Source organism: Phasianus colchicus, chromosome 5, assembly GCF_987193195.1.
Source record: "Phasianus colchicus chromosome 5, bPhaCol1.hap1.1, whole genome shotgun sequence".
NCBI classification, from domain to species: Eukaryota; Metazoa; Chordata; class Aves; order Galliformes; family Phasianidae; genus Phasianus; species Phasianus colchicus.
Window position 1 is genome coordinate 21,547,628 of NC_143440.1, and position 22,780 is coordinate 21,570,407.

General features: G+C 35.1%; 1 protein-coding gene across 2 annotated transcripts in view; it reads right to left on the reverse strand.

Annotated features, from left to right (window-relative positions):
• The window catches only part of LRRC4C (leucine rich repeat containing 4C), a 97,747-nt gene that overhangs the window by 31,823 nt on the left and 43,144 nt on the right, over positions 1–22,780 (reverse strand). The window contains exon 5 of one of the 2 annotated variants that reach the window (XM_090140813.1): positions 21,505–21,760. The exons of the other annotated variant lie outside the window; for it this stretch is intronic. The gene's annotated coding sequence lies outside the window, so the exon portion shown is untranslated. The remainder of the gene's footprint in view (positions 1–21,504; positions 21,761–22,780) is intronic. 2 annotated transcript variants of the gene reach the window in all.

Consider the following 22,780-nt stretch of genomic DNA (forward strand, 5'->3'; position numbering starts at 1 on the left):
TCAACTGCTGGTAGTTTTCCTCCCTTAGGATGCCTTAATCTCTTCAACAGAGCCAATCCTACTTCTTCTATATTCAGGTCACGATAATGAGTTACCTGCCTTGGTGAGTCATTGTGCTGCTATTGACAATTCTTATGATTTTATAATGCAATATTATTTCTAAGTGTCAAACTATATAACCTTACTGCAGTCAGTCATGATGCTATCTGTACTTTGAAAATGTCTACTGGCCACATTTCTGTGCTTTTTTTTTTTTTTTTTTTTTTTGTCTGTAGAAGCAGCTACATGTGTTTTTGTTACTTTTAATCATATTTAAAAATATCAACAGGCCTCACTGAGCGATAACGTCCAACTCCTACATTTGATTTTATGCTTAGTGGGCTGAATCATAAGACTGGTCAGGAATTCTACAAGACTTTTTTTTTTTTTTTTTAAACAGAATCCTTGGCAAAAAGGTAAATTTGTTAAGGCTTCCAACGTAGTTGGAAGCTCAGAAAGCGTGTCAGCACCATTCTGAGGCTGAATCTAAGACCATCTTTTTATCTGATGCAAACTAAGATGCCTGATGGCCCTGTAGCACGCAACTTTGAAGCTCTGTAGGCTTTGCTTAAAATGATTCTCTCAGTTTTTTGTTGCCTATCTTTGCACAAAGGCTCACTTAAGAGGAAATAATGCTGGTTTACTCAACAGCTCAAGAATGTTAATATTTCAACTTTTTTTACCCTCAAGTATTTGAAAGTATCTCCAACTTCCTAGTTCATGTGAAATTAGTAAACTTAATTCTCCCATTAATATCTATTGCTCCTATTTTTCTTCTTTTTTTTTTTTTTAGTAATGAGTTTCAGTACAGTTAGTTTTAGTGATAAATGATGTGTGAGAAGAATGGGACAGTCTGCAGGAAGTTGAAGATAACGCAGAAAAATATATTTTGTGAAGTGAGGAAAAGCTGTGCAGAGGCAGATTGTGAAGTTTTAGTAAGTCAATGAATATTATTTGAGTGCAACCAAAAATACATTAATAATAGGAATCCCTAGAGAAAAAATAGAAAACAAAAACATTGACAGTCCCTTTTAAAATGCTTAGGATTCCTACTTCTTGAATACCGTGCCACATTTTAAAAGAATACAAAACAAAGAAATGTTTACAGTGAATAGCTGAGATGAAAGACCTGGAAAAGATTCTGCATGGGACATGGTCAAGTCTGCTAGGATTCTGAAAAATAAGCAGAGAAGAACAAAATAATCGAAGTCTATAAAATAAAAATGGTATATAGAAAAGAATTCAGGAATTGACCACTTTTGCTATTTCTCCCTATAAAAGCTTTAGGAAGTTTAAAGAGAATGTATCAGAATAATAGAAGAAACATGATTTCAGAAAACACGTAGTTTTTTGGGGGAAAGCAATCCAGTAAGAGTCCACTTTTCATTCATATATTCATCTAGGCTTAGAATATTCAAAGACTGGACAAATACCTGCTAGAGGAAGAAGCCTAGGTAGTTGGTCTGCTCTAGATCTTCAGTGTGTTTGAGTTACCATGGTTAGAATGAGAATACTGATAAAACAGATACTTGAGTAAACTTGTACCAAATACTATACAGATACAAGCTATTAGAATGAAAAGCTACCAAGAACAGCTCAACAATAAAATCCCAAAGTAGTCCTCATTTTAATTCAATATACTGTTATGCTTGTGTTCTTTTCCTATATTCCTTCCTACATATCCACTCTGTGCTACTTTAGAAAAAGGATACAGAATACTGATCTTAAGAAATGATGCCAGAAGCAAGAGACCAGAAATATTAGCAATATAATACATTTTAGGTGGTAAAAGGACTCCTAGCGAACTGAAAAAGGAGACAGCATGTTGATATCAGAAGAAAATAGAAAGAGCTAATACATAACCACCACTGAGATGTATAGAGGTGTACCTTTTTGATTTTGAATTTCTGCATCAATTTTCAACTTAAATCTGAAAACAAGTGTTGACAAAATGCATATGGAGGGCATATCCCACAAGAAGTGAATCATGTTCAAGACAGAACTCTCAAATATTTAACATTGCTGACGATGGAGTCATGAGAACATAATTAACCCTTTCCTAATTGGATTGGTGCCTGCATACTGAGTGGGATCATAGAATCATAGAACAGCTTGGATTGAAGGGAACTGGGAAGTTTTAATGTTACTGTACCAGCTGGTTAAGTAAGGTATTTCCCTTAATTTTTTTTTTTTTTCCATATATGTATATATTTACCTACATACACCCCTCAAAATCTCTCCTTTAATTCATGCAATATAGAAAGATTTGTTGTGTCAATGGAGATGTTTTCTAATAATGGAGTATAATAATAGACAAGTGGTTTTGGAGCTTGAAAAAAAAAATGCAAACAAACATATCTGGTGGAACACTGCCAAACAATGCACTATTCACTATCACAAACAAAATATCTGAGTAATATTAGTATTCCACCCTACCCAACCCTAGAATTGATGGAAACAATTTATTTTCCTATTCCTAAACAGTTTATCCCCTACCATTGTTACACAGTAAAATAAGAAAAATAAACAGTGGATTTCTTTCTCAAGACAACATGTTTCAAAGTTAACCTTCATGACTAGAGAATTCAGAGAACAGAAATTTTTGAGAGTGCTATACAGATGTATATTTGAACAAACTTAACATACCTGTGCATGGTGAACACACAAATTCTTCTTCCTATTCCTACTCTTTCTGGATTAAGTTTCTGCCTCTTAAATGACACTGAACAGCTATCAAAAATGTTTTCGTTGATTGTTGTTTAAGTATTTTCTTGGACAAAGTTAAACACCCACAGGGAAATTATCTGTGTTTGAATTCTTGATTTCATGATTGTAGCTGTTAAATTTTAAGGGACATGTTAATTGATACTGCAACTTCTTTTGCTTTAAATACTATTTCTTTACTTTTATCCCCCGAATTCAGTGTAGAGGAATGCTATCCATACCATTAACAGCTCAAATTCCAGAGCAGAACACAGAAGTGGAACAAAATCTAAAGGTAGATAGATCAGCCATTCCCTCAAAACTGTTTACCTTTTCTTGTTTTCTAATATTTATCTTTAACATATGGCATAACATGACCTTCTCAAAAAAACAAGATGAACCTTAACACGGCTTTGTTACTAGTTCTACTAAATTGACAAGATGGGGGCTAAGATCCCATTTGAAATGATATATAGCTCGATGTATCTCATGCTCTTATATAGTAGTAGTTAGTTTACTGTGAATGGTAATTTAGGATGATTTTAAATTTCAGGCCTTTTTCAATTTTACATGTGAAGCAAAAACAAAATTGCTCATTAATTCAGCTTTCCCTCTCATAAAGCTGAATCAACATCATTAAGCAATGTCAAAGAGAAATAGGCTGGCCATGTGGATTTTCAGAGCACAGAAAGTATTTTTTTTTTTTTACTCACGAAAATAAAATTCTCAGAATAATTACAGCTGGATTATCAACTGCATTTCTTTTTTTTTTTTTTTTTTTTTTTGTCCTGCAGTAAAAAGACCGCAAACATCTCCTTAAAGTTCTCTGTCCTGCTTTGTGAATCAACCAGGTTCCATGTAGTTATATTTCATATGCAGTTCGAAAGCATTTCCACGTGTGTGCAAAGAAGCTGTGATTCTGAATTTGCCTTTAATGGCAATAAAGAGCAATATTTGATAACAATTTGCAAGTAGAAAATTCTAGAGCATGCTAGTTTTAGTTTCACATTTAGGAAATGTAAAATCACATAAGTTTAGAAAATATACTTTAAATGTAGAAATAGATTAATAGTGCATACAAACAGAATGCCAGAGATAAAATTAACAAAAACATCAGTTTCCAGTTGTCTGAAAAGGAACTTCCACTTCTCAAAATTTTTGATTTTTCTACTAAGCTATTGCTTGTTCATTTCTGCTTTTATTTACTGCTATTTATGTAATACATAGAAATATTTTATGATAGCATTGCAAGGGCACCACACAACATTTGGAGTCACTCAGCATTAGTCTTATTCTGATGACAGAAATCAATGAAGCAAGAGCAAAGCTGGTTCAATGATAAGTACCTCTCTCCTATTCAACACAGATCTAGACGTAAACAGAAGGTAATTCACATTAAAAAGCCTCAGAGTTAAATTTCTCTGAATTGTTAGTCTTCTATTCTTAAGAGTTTAAAATATTTTTTAGTTCTACATTGCAAAATAGCCTGGATATTTTTGTGCACTAAGAGCTTACTTACACAGGTTTCTCTCCTTTTCTTTCTGGAGGAGCTGTTCGTTGTTCAAAGTAAGAAGGTGACTTTAAGGTTCATTATCTAATTGATGAAACAACCTGCTAATTAAATGTAACTGGGTCTAATCAAAGTGGAGACAATGCAGAAACACTGAAACTGTCAGGTAGGTGCATGATACTCAAGCCATTAAAGCAACTAGAGATCAGTATGTTCCTTAATTACATTAAAGCTAAGATTTTCAAACAAGCCCAGCAGAGGAAATTGGCTATATACTTTATATTGCCCTGCATATCTAAGATGATGGTTTCAGGATGCCTGCATCTTAGCAATAAGCTTTGTTTTATATGACTGCTCTTACCAAGCTTGCTCAGCTCCTACAGTCTTAACTCAATGCAAAGTCTGGGTGGGATTATTTAAGTGAACAGTCTTATTCATGGTTCCATTACTAAAGTAAAACATATAGAACTGTTAAAAAAAACAATTTTTTTTCCATTGTTTAAAAGTAACAACCTGCAATAATATATATGCAAAACTGCTGTGCCACTCTTAATTCTTTGAACAGTAGCATTTTTTTCATTGTTATTTCATTATGTATTTTTCAATACATATACCTATTCTGAAAATACAAATAAGCATTTTTGGATGTGCTCAAGACCAGGCTGGATGGAGTTATGGGCAACCTGGTCTAGTGAAAGGTGGCTGTGCCCATGGTAGGGGGGGTTGAAACTACATGATCTTTGAGGTCTCTTTTAGCCCAAATAATTCCATTATTTCTACAGATTAAACCACTTGCTAATGTAATTTGCTAGTGTAAATCTATGAGGCTGTAATGTATTAAACTGGACAGAAGTGAAGGGATATTATTTAGATTCAGTCAAAAGACCCTGTGATTTAAAAAAAAAACTGCTTTACTGCACAAGTAGGGCAGAGTGAAAAAATAAACAAGGAATCAAAATGGTAGGTAAAATATGTGACAACAGCAATGTTAGGTCAAGCAATAATACTCATTCTATAAAGTCTGAGTCAGCTTTAAGTGGATGTCAACTTTGTTCATTCCAAGATGCTTTTTTGCAGTGCTGACAATCAAGAGCTTACTAGAAAGAAGTCTGAGATGACAATCTCTTTTCCTCTTACTTCAGTATGGAGTTTCCATATCCCTAGTAGTTTTTAGAGTTGCATATTGCATCTTGCCCTCCAGAAACTCTGCAAGAGAAATATATTTAAATACTTGAATCTAATGTAAATATGTTATTTACTTCTTATCTCACGTATAGTAAGAAAATTTTTACTAAGAGGAATTATGTACAAAAGGGCAAGAGCTTGCAATGATGAAGCCTAACCTGTTTTAACGAAGCCAAAAGTTTACCAAAGAAAGTTATTGCTCACAAAAATTAAAAAGGATTATCTGACTTCAGCTAGCCTTTCAAAAGCATGTAGGAAATCAATGAGGCAGGAACAGATAACTTATCTTTCACTCCCACTTTCTGCCTTTGTCAGAACATCACCTTCCTTCCTATCATAAAAAAGGAGACATCAGATAGCCCTAAAATTCCACATTAGGCCTTATCAGCAATCAAATGAATGCAGGTATTTATTGCATCAGTGTGGCAAAGATCTAGCACCGTTTTTCTCTGTACATAATCAGGAGTGAAAAAAACAACAGGAGAAAGGCAGCATCCATACACTCTTTTACTGAGATGTTGGCACTGCACAAAAATTTTGACAATCATATTTTAAAACATATCTAGAACATTAAGAAGGAAAAAAAAAAAAAAAAAAGGATTTCCCATAGGAAACCCACAGGAAACAACATACTACATCTTGGAAAACAGGTTATTAAATGTTATTTTGAAAAGAGGCATTGCCTGTCCTGTTTCTACCCACAGGGGAATCAGAGCAGAGAAAGGTGAGATGCTGCACAGGCTACTGGAGAAAAGAATACAGATCTCAGAGTTCCAGATCACTGTATTTCCTCCACAACAGATGTATTATCAACTGAAGAAAGAGTAGAGACATCCAGATCAGTGAGTAATTGCTTGTCTTAATCAAACAATCTGCGTTTTACATTTCTTCACAGTACTAACAAACACAGTGCAAGATGTCCAGCCAAATGAGAATGCTGTTTTATCTTCTTTTGAAAAATATATTATCACTGCATGATTTGCATTTACTGTATTAATTATGAAAACATCTACTTACTTTGGTCTTTTTTAAGTCACTCGAAGAGTAAAACCATTTAAACATTGATTGAGTTTCAGCGCCTGAGTGAACTGCCTCCAAGGAATCCCAGCCACCAAATCGCTTGAAAATGCCCATGTAAATTAGCAAGTATCACACAAACACTGACCGCAAATTCAATGATTTCTGTGTCGCTCTGCATTGTCATCTGCTGCTTACTTAGAGAGATGAAGTTCATTATTCCTTAATTCCATATAGGCTAGTGAGATGATACAAATGTCTTTGCTTAAGTGGCACTGACTCCATTAATACTTAACTACAAAGAATAATAAAAACAGAGCAAAAAGTCTTAGGAATTAAACTACCACTTGCACAGCATTTCCTCATGCTATTTTTAAAACACCTATTTTCTCCTCAACTATATTTTTCCATTAACAAAAATCTTTTGTACAATACTTGTTTAATGTAGCGCTTCTAGAAAAAAATAAATGTAGAAGACCAAGAACTCTCAGTCCCTATGGACTAACATTTTTCATTGCCACAGAAGTAACCAGGGTCAAAATTTTGAAAATCAGATGCCTATGTCTAGGCTGTCAGTGGCTTCCTTTACAGTTGATTTTATATCACCATTTCCATAAATCAGTGCCTTCTTTGGCAGATGTTATATTAAATAAAACCACTCATTTTTTTTCCACTGTTTGCTTCCCAAATAACAGGAAACTGAGAAAAAAAAACTCAAAAGTAGACTTTTAAATAAAAATGAAATATCAGACATATTTTTCCAACAAAGGTAACAACAGCATGTGAAAATGTCAAAACCAAAGAGTTAGATTCCTCCTATAAACCTGCTCTACATCTCTACAAGGAGCTGTTTTGGAATAGCAAACTCTACAGCTAAAGGATAAAAGTTCAGTTGGAATTTATTTTTTTTCCCCCTCATATCTTATAAAATGTTTATTACATTTTAGACCTTGTGACTTCATAATGAAATTATTTTGATCAGGACAGAAATGTATCTCAGTGATAAATGATTACATAAACAATTATTAAAACACTTCAATATAAATATAGAAAAAAGGATGCTTTTATTTTTTTTTTTCCCATTTTCAACTTTTCAACCTTACAATCTTCACAGAAGATTAGGAAGCAGTCTCTAATTATAACAAAAGGCATAGAGTATTTTATATAACTTTGTACTGCATGGCTTTCATTACAACAGGGTTAAAGAAGTTAACTCTCAGTGGAGTAGTGAAGATTTAGTTAAAGTCTGCAAACACTGTTTCCAGTATTTGTAAAAGAACATAAGAGATGTGTAGAGTAATTCTTACTACAGTATTACAAATGTTATTCGTTGAAAGTCTATTAATATTTTACCAATTTCATTTCCTAAACTCAAATAATTCTAATGTTGTTTGGAGACATATTACAAACCTCCTGCCTCTTCTATTCTTTTGTTTCATAGCCTCACAGCATCTGGGGCTGTCTATATTTGTAAAGAGAAGTAAATGTTCTTCCTCAGTTCTGGAGCAATCTTTTCTTGCCTGACAAATAGAAATGATAGAGCAACATTTGGGCATAGAACTACAGCCTCTGTTGGCTGCCCCTCCTATGGGCTAATATTTCAGCCTTAATGATGTTAGTCATCTTATATTAAATATAATGGTGCCATACAAATTGTGAATGATGACAGTAACTTGTATAATTTTCTGAGAAGCCACTTTAGCTGTTAAATTGTCCTACTTCTTAATTCTTGTGGTGTTGGTAATGGAATCATTTGAAATTATGGCAAGCTAAAAGCATAAATAAGCTATAAATAAAACAGAGTATTTTGCTATAACACAAGGAGGATGCCATTCCTGAGTCCTAGTCTTACAAGTACTTAATAAAGTCATTTTTTACTTACATATGAGATTTATTTACATTGCGAGGCTAGACTCTTGTTAATGCACAAAACTGAAGTGGATTTTAGTATGGCAATGAAACTGATTTACTAATTATTTTTTACTTATGATATTTAAGTAACCTATGATGGTTATCAGAATAGGAATGATGACTTCAACTTCAGGAACCTGTTGAAATTCAGATTCCATCAGTTTAGAAACTCTACTAACAATTATGGCTGGATTCAACTGTCCTTTGGTATTTGCTACCACAACTGTATTCTGCATTCTTAAAAAAAAGAAAAAAATTATCTTCCGTAGACATAGCTGTGTTTGAGGCTATGACAAACATACAGTATTTGTATGGTATTTTTTCCCCTTTAGTAAAAAGCATGAACTAAAAAAGCAAGCAGGGACTTAGATTTAAATATTTCATGGTATTTCAGAAAAAGTATTTATAAGCAATCCTCGTTATGTTTGGCTCACTTAAGACTCTGACTCAGGAAATACACCTAGCTTACAAAAAGCTTATTTTCACTCCTTGCTTCCAAACTGCAGACAAGGTCAAAAGGAAAATAATCTACAGTTTTCAAGAGGGTTATTTAATAATTAAGAATTGAAGTGGTTCATATGCAATTCAATATTATATATTTTTATATTTCTTGATATATAGATATAATATTTTATATATTTTTAGATACATGTATACACAATAATGTAATTTTGTAGAAGAACAGAGAAATGAACTAACATAGGTATGACACAACATGAAGTACCATGTGTGAAAAATGAAACAAAAAAGGAACTCCATAACCCTTACAATCTGGGGCTTAAATCCAGGAAATTAAATGAATTTAATGTTCTAACTATTACATAACTTTCCAAATGAGCACTACAAAGGAAGATTTTTTTTTTTCCTAAGCATTAATTAATTAATTCATTCATTCATAATCAATACTCCAGTGAAATAAGTATATGATATTAATTTTAAAGACAAACATAAGCACGGACAGCTTTACTGGCATATTCAAGAGTGCATAACATCTAAAAAGGTTAAAAAATTAAAAAACAAACAGTCATTTTAGTTTTCTTGGAAGCTGAGAGGAGGAACTTAAACTCTCTTTTGTCAAGAATGTCTTTGGTGAAAAAAAGAGAACAAGTTTCAACCATCACACAAAACTGCAGTAAAGAATCAAAATTCAGTGAGGAGCAAAGAGTAGACCAAGTCTGGAAAAAAAAAAAAAACAAAACAGGAAAGTAAATAACACATTTCATCCGTAAAGTGTGATTTAGTTATTAGACAAGAAAAGAGTATAATGTGAACCTGAGATGCAGAGATCCCAACATGCAATGTTGGGATTTTGATAGAGGACATTTGCTAGTCATCCACCTGATCAGAAGAGGCAGAATGAAGAAATAATAGCTGAAATGCAAAGCAGGCAGATAAAAAGATGACACGGGGCAATCAATGGGAGGTTTCAACAGCTGCTTGAGCAAGTGCTGGAATCCATTAAATTGAATTACAAAATGTCACCAGTTCAGCAAACAGTCAGTTGCAGTTTACAGTGGTGTGGCATAGTGGAGAGGTCATGTTTCATTAGGATTAGCCTTGTTTAGTTTTAACACAGTTCTCTGAATATCATGCAAGAAGTGATATTGTTCAGATTTCTACAAATTGACAAGTTCCTTGTATGCACCACTGTCATTTTAAATACTCATGTGCACCATATATTTTTGCTGCAACAATACTTGCAGCAAATACTTTCATCTACGCTGCATATATCACTAAAGCAAGCTGTTAAAATTTCAAAATTCCAAAAGTCTAAATCTAGATTATCATAAGTCTCTTTAAGAAACAGTACAGAAGTATATTCTGTTTTCTTGCACTTGTAGTCTTTCCCATTAGAATCCAGTTCTAGATGTTCACCTTTGGTCACTTGATGCTCTCAAACATTGTCCAAACAACTCTGAACACCATCTTCTCAGTTCCGCAAACCCTACACTTTTTGAAGATATACATTAGAACAGGATGCCGTTAAGCAACCCATACCAAATTCAGTAGTTATGATAGTAGGTATATTTTTTCTTTTACTCATAAGAAAACAAACATTAAAAAAAAAAAAATTCCTTTTATGATCTTTTTCTATATCATCATTTTCCTTTGAGGCTGTAGCTGCCTCATGACCATTTCACTACATTGTGAGAGTAATGAATAGAGCGGCACTACTGATTAACTTATGAGTTAAGTGCGGGTCCAAGCACTTTATGAACTGAGGGTGTAATAGGCACTATGACAAAGATGAATGAAATGAATATGGTAAGCTTATCTAAAAATCATTTTCTTATGTCTTGGCTTCAAAATGCATCTAATCTTTCCTCTTATGTATATATTGTGCCAAAGAGCTGAACTTCCCGACAAAAAAAAAAAAAAAAAAAAAAAAAAGAAAGCAGCACTAAGATACAAGTCTGAATTTTAGATATCACCGATCACTTAAAAGCCTTGTAAGTTGAAACAACATAAGAATATTTGGAACCTCACATTATCAGATTTCTTATTACTCACATAAGTGCAGCAAAACTTCTGTGAGTGTCCTGGAGCTCACAGAAATTGTTTAATGGAATCATACAATCAGGTAATTGTACAAACAATATAGGTTGGAAAAGATCTCAAGGTTGTGAACGCCAACTGCCAGCCTGACTTACCAAATCCTAACATGGAAACATATCCATTAATGTCAGCCACATCCACACATCTCTTAAATATCTCTAGGGAAGGGACTCCACAACTTTCCCAGACAGCCTGTTCCAGTGTTTTTTCATACCCTCCATGAAGAAATTATTTCTGATACCCAATCTAAACTTTCTCTGGTGCAACTTGACATTCTTTCCTCTCATCCTATCACATCAACTGCCCTCCAAAGATGAAGTATGTGTTGAAGTAGCAAAGGCCTTACAGGAAATGATTTGATCTAGGGCTTAATCTGATTTACTTAAGCTTTTCTCCTGAACCCTCGAAGTTTTATCTGACCGCATCATATGTGCTGTACATACAGAATTACTATGTCAAATTCATTATCTGAATAAATTATGTGACTGAACACACTGATATAAACATTAGAAAAGAAAAATCATCCCTCATATTCTCTAGAAAGATAAAAGCAGATACTTCATGATTTCACCAGTCATGTAATGGATCTCATCATAATTACATAATGAAAGTATCAAATTTTACCTTGCTACAAACTCAGAAAGAATCAGTGAATATACCTCATTTTATTTCCGCATTCAAAACCCACACTCTTATACTGAGGGATGTCTTACAGCATTGGAATCAGTTTAAAATTTCTGGTGGGAATCATTTACTCTGGTAAGCAATAACAGCAAGAACATTTGAGATAGAGCCAGTTTGGGATCAGCTCCAGTGAGATGCTGAGAAAGAATTTAAGCATGCATTTTAGGTCTCATATTCCTCAGTTGGTTTGACACGTTGCTTCCCAAATATGCGAAGTCTCAGGAAACAATACAGTGTTTAATGAAACATAACAGTTATTCCCCAAGACAAAAATACTCTACAGAATGACCTGTGTGTGAAGTAAATTTTTAGCGGTTGTTTACCCAATAATGTCTTTTAGCAATATTCAAGTACACCCATGTAGAAACATTGACAGTAGAAGACCATGCAGTTCTTAAACACTCAGAATAATAGCGAAATACAGTAATTAATGATTAATTTAAAGTCTAAGATTAGCAAAATTAATCACACAGTACAGAAAGATTTTGCAAGTAGATAAGAAAAATTATATAGGGAAAGGGGATGAGGTTGCACTGCTATTATCCGCACTCTGTGATAGTTCATTAGCTTGGCTTTTGCCAAAGAAGTCAAACGTAAGTATGTGTGTGCAGTAGCTGAAACATAAAAAGAAGGAAGCTCCTGCTGGGAACATGGGGAGAAGAGCTCTTAGATTTCTCGATACGAGGCTAGAGAAATGTTTGGGAATATGTTCCCCTGTGGAGTTCAATAGCAAAGTAACCATTAAACAGCTAAAATCATGGCACAAGCAGAGGAGAAAGACAAAAGACAAAAAGCCTCTACAGCAGCCCATGTATTGTGTTAGTGAGAAAAACTACAGCACTGGATCTAATGGTCATTACTGATATGCTTCTTTTCCACTGAGGTAGATTTGCAAAGTCTTAAGAGCAATCACAGGTCTTAAAGTAAGAATAATGGACATTCTTTAAAGGAAACACAGAATAATTAAAATAAAAATAGAAAAACTGTCTATCCATATATGACTATAAAGGAAACAGAAGGTCAGGAAATCATCTATTCATGCTACTGTAAGTAACGAAAATTAAAAAAAAATAATAATTACAAGAGAAGAAAGTGCTGTCTTGTTTATCCAGAATTTATGTGAAAGGAGCAGAATCATAAGTTCTCACTGGAAAGCCAGCTTAAAAACATACTTTCTACATTTTATATCATCCCCACCAAAAATAAAAAGCCTGACAAGCCATAATGCTTACAGTGGAACTGAAGCCAACTCCTCCTGTGGCAACACTGGTTTGCCACGATTTCATGAAATGTGCACCTTCTTCAGTAAAAAAAGCCTACAAAGATCAACTGGGATCAAATACTAAGTAGAAGGTGCCATCTTTGCCCTGAGGTTCTGGATTATACTTCCTATACTTCCATCTTATGTTTTCTTGTGCCTAGTTATCTAACTGCTTAATGAGCTTCGTGCATAGCTTCACACTCCTGCCATAAATCTCCTAGTAAAATCAATACTGCACGTTGCATTTCTCCTAGGATTGGTGGGATTCAAAAAGAAAAGAGAAAAGCAGATGACACTTCTTCACTGAAAAGTGGTGTCTGTGACCATCAAAGGTACTGGAAAAGTAATATTTTCTCTAGCTATGAGCCATAAATCTCTTGGAGGTCATACAAAGATTTAACAAGAAAGCTTTCAGTGAGGAGTAGCTCAGGCCCTGCAAGTCTGGGAAATAAGAGGGACTGTTATTACTTACTCCAATTTTTACACTTCCTAGAAAACATAATTGCTAGAAACAGTTCAGCTCCTTCAAAGTGAGGATGTCAATAATTATAGTTTTTTCTTCATAACAGAACAAAAAAACTGGTTACTACTGAATGGTAGAGATCACTTAAATGAGCTGAAAGAGCCCTTAACTTACAGAAAGTTGCATAAGTGCAATCACAAAGTAAAAGAGCTGGGGTAAATGACAAAGCAAATAGATCATTGTTCCACAGCCATTTCTCTTTGCAGCAGTGCTTTTCTCAGGGAGCTCCTGCCTCCTGTGTCCCCAGACACTGTTTCCATCCCCTGAACAGTCATTTGGTTGTGCTGATGTAATTCCACTTGCTCAACAGACCTCAAGGGAATCAAGTTATAACTCCCACATCAACAACAAGCCTCCTCATAAAGGCAGATTAATTTTAAAACAGATCAGTAATCTGTTTCAGTACGCAACCTCAAACGTGAACAAGAAGTAGGGACAGAATCAACTTAAGAAAAATGAGCTATTGAATCACCATCTCAGGACTAGGGGACAAAGAAGAATGACTAATTACTAACTAGAACACAGATATAGAAGACAGAATGACAGTGTCAGTTAAACACAATACCTATTGGGGTCAGAAAAGGACAGGGAAAGTCAGCAAAATGAAGGAAAAAAAACATGGTTTGGTGCGAATGAAATCAATAAGACTTTGGCAGAATTGTTTCCTTCACTTCCTTCACAAAGAATGATTACCATGTTTTTCCACAAGTCCTTTATCAGAACCATATATGATGAGGCTACTGAAGCCTGCAAGGACAGAACTGCAAGACCAAATGAATATAGAAGAATTGATTAAATTCAGAGTGAGGAGAGTAAGAGTACATCAAAGGAGACAAAAAAAAAAAAAAAAAAAAAATCTCTACAGAATTGAGGGAGGAGAAAAACAGAAGATTAGTTAATTCACCTTTTAAATTATATAAATAAAAACAAGGTAAAACAACAAAATGTATTGTGAATACATACTCATTTCTTTTGGAAAGAAACTCAAGGAGTATTAAAAAAACAAACAAGTTACAACATAATTCAGGGCATCTGGACTACTCAGCTCTTTACAACTCTCCTCTTTATACTACCTACTTCCAGAGAAAACAGATCTATGGAAGCACCCTCCTTTCTCAGATGCATTGCTGAACTCAACTCAACATTCTGATTCTCCCTCACTGCACAAACCTCTAGCTGTTTTCACTGGGAGTTCTGGGCTCTAACTGACAGTTTAAACTTCCTAATAACAGCTGGACAAAGTCTGTACATACTACCCCTGATACACGCTACCTTCAAAAAATGCGTTCTCCCACTTACAAAGACAAGCATTCACAAAATATCGCAGTTCCTTGCATAGGAACTAAACTGCTTCAGAAGAAGGAAGAAGGTGAATGCCAAATTTCAACTTCAGTGAAGCTTTTCTGAGAAAATGAAGAAAGCAGAGGTGCTAACGCATGAAGACTTTTATTGCAGTTGTCACAAGAGTAACAGGTCAAAATCTTTAAGCTACAAAGTTCCAGATTATTTAACCTAACGATAGGCTTTTAGATTAATTTGAGAACTTATTATAAGTAATATGGATATGCATATAGAAGTATAAGGGTGAGCATAGTTGTTTAATTATCATGTTCAGAGTAATTTCTTATATACACTAAATTCATAGTCATGACTAGGAAATGACTAGGGAACATGTAGCCTCTTTTAGTAGAAAATGAAACAATAATGACAGTCAATTTGTCCTTTTCTTCTGCAGGGCACTAGAAGTAACTGGCATTCTCAGTGTGGCACTGTGCATACACACATTAATGGTTTTATAAACTCACTATGAAGTGAAGGAATTTAACTTTTTTTTCTTCAAACAAACTTAACTATTATGGACAACAAAAAGCTCTTCTGAATTCTGTCAGTCCTTCACAGAATAACAGAATCATAAAGGTTGAAAAAGACCACTAAGATCACCCAATCCAACTCTCCACCTACCAAATATTGCCCAATAAACCATGTTCCTTAGCAATACATCTACACGTTTCTTGAACACTTCCAGAGACAGTGACTCAATCATCAACCTTGGCAGTCCATTCCAATGGAAAAAGTTTTTCCTAATATTCAACCAGAACCTTCCCTGGCACAACCTGAGGCCACTCCCTCTCCTCCTATCACTAGTTACGTGGGAGAAGAGGCTGACCCCAAGCTTGCCACAACCTCTTTTCAGGGAGTTGTAGAGAACGATAAGGTGTTCCCTGAGCCTCCTCCTCTCTGAAATAAACAATCCCAGTTGCCTCATAAGACTTGTGCTTCAGACCCATCACCAGCTTTGTTGCACTTCTCTGGACACACTCCAAGGCCTCAGTGACTTTCTTGTACTGAGTGGCCCAAAACTGATTGCAGTAATAGAGGTGTGTCCAGAGCCAGGTACAGGGCACAATCACTTCCCTGATTCTGCTGGCTATGCTATTTCTGATACAAAGCAGGATGCTGCTGGCCTTCTCGGTCACCTAGGCACAGTGCTGGCTCACATTCATCATGTCACATAAGACTATCAGCCTGACCTCAGTGCCAGGAAATTTTGTGGAACAGATCATCTTGAGAGCGCTCACATAGCATGTACAGGACAATTGGAGGATCTGAACCATGGGTTCATGAAAGGCAGATCCTGCTTGACCAACCTTCTATGACCAGGTGACCTGCCTGGTGGATGAGAGAAAGGCTGCTGATGCAGCCTACCTAGACTTCAACAAGGCCTTTGACTGTCTCCTTCAGCATTCTCCTGGAGAAGCTGGCTGCCCATGACTTGGACAGGTACACGCTTCACTAGGTAAAGAACTGGCTAAAGGCCAGGCCCAGAGAATGGTGGAGAATGGAGTTAAATCCAGCTGGCAACTGGTCATGATAGCAACCAGAGGCTGGTATCTGGTCCTATTCAGTTTAATATTACTTCTCTACCACATTAACCAACACACATGCAAGTTCAAATAAGATGTGTAATAGTAGATTATGCTTACACTTCCCTCCCACCAGATCAAATCCTTTGAAAATCAGATTTTACTCTTCAACTTTTAAAACATTTCTCACGCTGATTTTAATTAAAATGAAATAGAAAATAAGAAGAGCAATAGAACTACAGACATTTGCAATACTTATATCTTATTCAGATTTTCTTACTAATCTTCATCTGTTATTTGAGTTTCATCAGTTTGTTAATTGGGACAGTGGAAGGATCATTGGAAAACACTTCTAGTGGCACTCTTTGTGAAACACTATTAGACAAAATGAATTCTGATGCTATTACAGAAAAAAAATAAAAAAAGCAAGGAAGAAAATCTTCCTGTTCAGGAAAGGTGAAAACTACTAATTGATCTTGAATTAATATGGAAGAGGATCTTCACCTAGTAGAAACTGATAGCCTGACTGTGACACAATAGAGTATGGCATGTACTACAATGGTGTCATCATTACTTCAACACAAATTCCTAAGCCCAATATGCACTTTTTCTTTGTTAATCTTGTTAATTATAATTTTTATTTAAGCAAGTGAATACTGTTGATTTCCATTTGTGAGCAAGTCAGATACACACATTTTATGCGCAGCTTGAATTTGATTTGTGCTAACATAGATCAACTTCATTTGTTGTATGAGACTCATTTTTCACTTTTTTTTTTTCTTTTTGCACTATAATAGATTGAAATTCACTTACTGTGAATTCACTTACTGTTCATCTTGTTTATTTTAAATTTAACATTTTGCTTCAGTAAAGGATTATACTAGCTTTCAGATCTGCCACTAGTGGAAAAAAAGTACTAATTCCTAAACTTCTTAATCTTTCATCTACGTGCCGCAGCTTGTTTGCTTGTAAAATAGGAATAATGATCAAGAAATACAAGCTGTGAAGATAAACAAATGGTCTACTCACTTTTAGAAAATACTGCTTTTAAGCATGACGTCATGCTGAATAAAGCCATTTCTGACTGCAGTGTTCAGAGAAATTGAGCATTTTTGTGCTGATTGGTTATTTAACATCTTAATGAGTGTGCTGCCATTTGCATTATGATGTAGTGTATTTCTGAGTATTGATCAGAGGCTCACTGTATTCCTTAAGCATCAGAAGGAATTAATAACTGTGAAGTAGTCAAGTAGTCTTGTAATCAGCACAGAAAGAAAAATCACAGATATACATCAAGAAGATTAAATAAAGGTACTAGTACCCTCATTTTGGCGTAAGTCTGAATAATGTTGAGCATCCCTTGCTCATACAACTCTTCTCATTATAGACAGTGTCATAATATAATAATGTTAGAAAAGTATTGGAAATAATACATAGGCTGTTCTGAAAGCAATACCTCCTAATTTATTATGTTGGCTAATGATGTCAGAGGTAGTATTGCAGAAGAGGTTGAACATTCCCACCAATACTCTGTTACACTGTTATTGTGTGACAGAGTGCAGCAGCAATGCAGTCAGACAAAACAGTGTCTGATGTGGGAGTGCATATGAAGAAAAGGTGTACCACCTAATTCCTCCATGCAGAAAAAATTGCACCCGGTGACATTCATGGATGCTTGTTGAACACTTATGGAAACCAAACAGTGGATGTGAACACAGTGAGGCAGTGTGTGGCACATTTCAGCAGTGTGACAGCAGGTCAGCTCCACTGATGCAGTTTTTTATGGGTATGACATGCAGGCTCTTGTTCGTGGTGAAAATGTACAGCTAATGGTGTTAACTGTGTTGAAAAGTAGTGTTTTGCAGCTGAGAACTTGTTCTATATTATAGCATTATTGTCCTCTCTGTATCAACTGTAATTTCTACAGAATTAAATAGAAGGCATTACTTTGGTGCCACACTATATATATGTAATGACAGTATATAATAGCCTATTTGGCCAGTATAAAGTACTGCTTTAGCATATTAGAAGTATATTCTCAACTTAGTTTCAATTCACTTATGTCAGCAACTACATTTTATGTCATATAAAATCAGCTTTGTCTGTACAGAATAAAATGTAGGTATTGCCCCCAAAACAATATTTGACTTAAATCAGTTCAAATATCTGTACGGCTGAAAAGAACATTTTACTGGATTAAAGTAATCTTCATTCCAGAGAAAAACATTATATCCAGGTCTGTCTGGTGATGTGAGCTGCCTCTTTGCCATCTGTTCCTAAGCAGGAAGAACACAGGACTGTTCTACCAGAGGGAATTCCTTCCCAAAGGCTGATATTTGGCAGACAGTCTGATGCTTTACAGAGCAGCAGGAAGCATTCTCAGCACCTGTGTCTCAAGGTGCAGCTCTCTTTTATTTACCTGCATACATGTTCTTCTGAATTTTTACCTCTAGCAACGTAGTTGGTCCTGTGGTTTCACTGTGATTCATCTTAATCTTCAACACCAGAGAGGTTTAAAAATAAAAAGCAGCTATATCTAGCAAAACTTTAAAGTTTTACACAGTGCAAGCAAACAGAATGGCAAGGCAAGACAGACAAACCCAACATAAAATATCATCCTAATCATAATGTTGTTTTATTTTATGCTTACAATTAAGTTTAATTATACCCTTCATGTAAATGCCTTTCAGTGTGTTTTTGCTCCAAGGCCATAAAGTCATGCTTCATAAAATCACGCAACCTTCACACACCTCCACAAGAATAACTTTATTCTCCAGCTACTTTGATATAGCTTTATATGCCTTGGGGAGTTCTATCTGTAGTCAGGCACCTTGTGTATATAAATCAGTTTCACTTTGCTCTTTTAGTAACCATATTGATTAGTCCAGGCAGTTCATCTGGTAATATGCAAGTCTGGTTATTGTTATTGATCAGGATCTTCACAATAAAGATTAATACCATACATCAGATATAAACCAAAGTTGTGTGCCAAGGGAATTATATAAACAAATGTTACTGAGCGCCATTTATTGGGATCAACTTTTCCACCATGTTCCACTCCAATGCAGCCAAAGCAAAATTCCTACCAAAACAAGTGTTAAAAATTACAGTATAGGAGCCTAGAAAAGGACAGCAAACAGAACATTCAGGAAGATACCAGAACGTTCAACCTTATAAAGAATAAATATCCCAGATTTCAGTACCAGAAGAAAAGTTTTCTGTCACCTGTCATAACATGACTTGAGAAATTCAGGATGAGTAGTCCAATAGGTAAGAAATAAATGAAATAATAATAGAGTAATAACAATGAAGAACAGAAGTGGCAGATGAACAAAACAGTAGCTCTAGAGAGAGGGAGAGAAGAGAGACACACTGAACAGCTTGCATCCTGACACACTGAAGAGGTGAGCTTTTCTACCAGTTTTTTTTATGAAGAAAGAATTTGACACAGCAAATTTAAACATGAAGGCATTAGTTTTCCTCACAAAATATATCAAATTCATTACATACAGCATTCTCAGCTGCGGGGAGGCAATGAATAATGCCAGTGAGGACTACCTTGTCCTGTTTAGCTCCTTTATGTTTGATTTCTCAGATCATTCCAAAGATCCAATGGTCTGTTCTTCTCATGTCACAATCTTTAGGACTTTTTGTGAAATATCAAAGGAATTTCTACTAAACTCTCCTCTCCCCATTTGTTTCTTGAGGGTTATTGACTTTGATTCTGAGGTTTCTTTAAGACAAATTCCTAGAGTTCTCTTTGTTAAAAGAAAAAATACTGAACAGAACAGAAGCTTCATAGTTTACATTCATAAATAGAAAGAATATTAAAGAATTACTTAGTTGAGCATTCCCTTTGCCTGCTAGCAATGAGAACTGCCTACATAGTCTTGCATGAAGAAATAGCCCTGTTTTGGACTGTAGTACCTAGCTGTGAAAACACAGGTCAGTATCTATGGCCATTCAAAGAAAAGTTTTTTTTTTTTTTTCCCCTAAACATGTCTGTGTTAATTGCTATCAGGTTGAAAGCACTTCTGGTTTGAATCTCTCTCTTCTTCTGCTGTTCCAAACTCCAGGACATGCCTCAATTCTCAGTTTTTCATTATGCTTGAAGCTCTATGTCCTTTCATTTAATTTGAAAGGCTTGAACTTTTCCACAAAATACAGAACAAAGCTGATTATTTAGCTGTTAGGAAGGAAGAGAAAAAACAGAACAAGCATTGACTGCTATGAATTTACTTACATATAACATTGCTGGAGAACAGTGATTGCCACAAAAATAAGTTAAGACCATTCATCTTAAAATAGACCAAAATTAAGTATTTATCACATAAAAACAGAATAGTAAGTATATATACATATATATATATATTTTTTTTTTTCCAGTAGAGATATTTAGTACTGATATCAGATCAATATCACTGACTCAGAGGAAAACAAAAAGCTTTCACCAAAAATATAAGTTACCTTTTACCATCAAGACCTCAAACTACATTAAAAGAACATTCTTATCTTCTCCTTCTTTCAGTCAGAATGGCCTTTCCAAGGCTAGTCCACTTGACACAATTTAACCAGTGAATCAGAGACTGAAATGCCAATCCTCTAAGTATCCTGTTTCTCATTAAGAGTAAGGGTGGCTAAGTTCAAATTCTATTTAGTATGTTGCAGATAAATAGATCTCAATGTCATCACATTTAGTTTCACCTTCTTCCCCTATTTACCCTGAAGAGTTGTAGTTTCTTTACCTAGTGTAAAGTCTGACACCTAATTTGCTTTCTATGACATCAAGGTTAGATTTATCACAAAAGCAACAGCAAGCACAAATTACAACATTTTCAGACTACCTATTTTATAGGCAGAAAAATGCACCAAGAAAATATTTGAAGCACATCTTAGAACTGAAACTAACAGCCATTAGCAAGTTATTCTTGTCTTTCGTTTACAGTAAATTGCTTGTAAGCTATTCATACTTTTTTTTTCCCCCTAAACACTAGTGTATCCTCATTATTAAACAAACAAACAAACAACTTATTAACTTATTTCTTCTATATGATAAGATAAAATAGGTCTGGAGAATTTTATGCGGAAATCAAATATATGACAATTTGCAATCAATTTGTCTAAATCTGGGAGGCAAAACTTCCTATATCAACAAATTCTTCTGTCACACATTGTTACAGTTGGTGTTACATCAAGAAAGATCATCATGGTAAAAATGGGACAAAAAAATGAACAGGAAAGGAATGCTCACCTGTACCTGAAGATCTAGGTTTGCAGAAAGGACTCCACAGAAGAGGAATCTCCACAAAGAGAACCTTCCCCAGTGGCAGTCAGCCCTTAAATGGGGTCTAGAAGAGGTGCAGCCAGGCTCCACTCCTTCCGATCATGCAGGTGAATTGCCTTCACCTGTGCTCCCACAGCTGACTCAGTCCTTTCCTCAGGTGATCAATCAGTGGTTCAGGCGGTGTCTCAACAGTTCCCATACACACATATTTTCATAAGTTCTCCTAGATAAAAGCAGTTTCTATACTTTTCAGAACTGAGTGATTTAGACTCTCATTTTCTGCCAGCTGTAGATTATACAGAGGCAAAGCTCTCACTGAGTTATGTGAGTGTAGATCAGCCTGTTTTCTAGTAGCTGCCAAACCTGGTTAAGCAGGGAAGCAATTTATGAATTGTAGTAGTGCAATCTCTGGATGGTTTTAATTAATGAGTGCCAGAAAGCTAGACAGAGTTTACAAGCAACAAAAGGGAAGGTATTTCCCAGAGATATTTGAAACCTAACCTACTATTCAATCAACGAAATCATACAAACTCCTAAAAAAAAGCTTTCCTAATTAAATGATATTTTGTGCTTTTTGGGTATATCAAGATGTGGGGATAGTACCTTTTGAAAACTTCTGCATTGAAGATCCCATTTGATTTTTCACCAGTGTAATTTCCCATTGTTAATATACTTATTCTCTGCATATATTAAGGCATGTAAATAAATGAAAGCAGTAAAAATCAGCTTGTCAGATACTGTGTAACACATCATAGGACACGATTGTTAAGGATGAGTACACAAAATCTGTGTGTTTAATAAACTGAATTTTAACTGAAGACCAATAAATACATACATAGCAGGGACACAGTAAAAATTAACTAGGCTTATATACACTCCATATAGATGAGCTTTTGGGACAATAGAGAGATTTAATGTTCACTGACTGGTACTCCTTGGCTGAACAAAGGAAGAAGCATTACAGCAATGCTGAGGGGCTACAGATCAATAGTTTTCACATTCTCTTGACTTTCTGAATTGTTAGCCATACAAATATCTGCAGTTAAGGTTCAGGGGAGGAAGAGTGTCTCCAAAAAGACACCAGATAAGCTTCTAAGAAAAGAATGAAATAAGTCTACCTAACAAGATTCTGTACAAGTAAAAATAAAGCTTCTAAATCTCCTTGTAAAGCAATATTCTGGTGTTCTAATTTTTCGTCTGGCTTATATTGCTGTCATTTTCATGAGTCTAATAAGGAATTTTT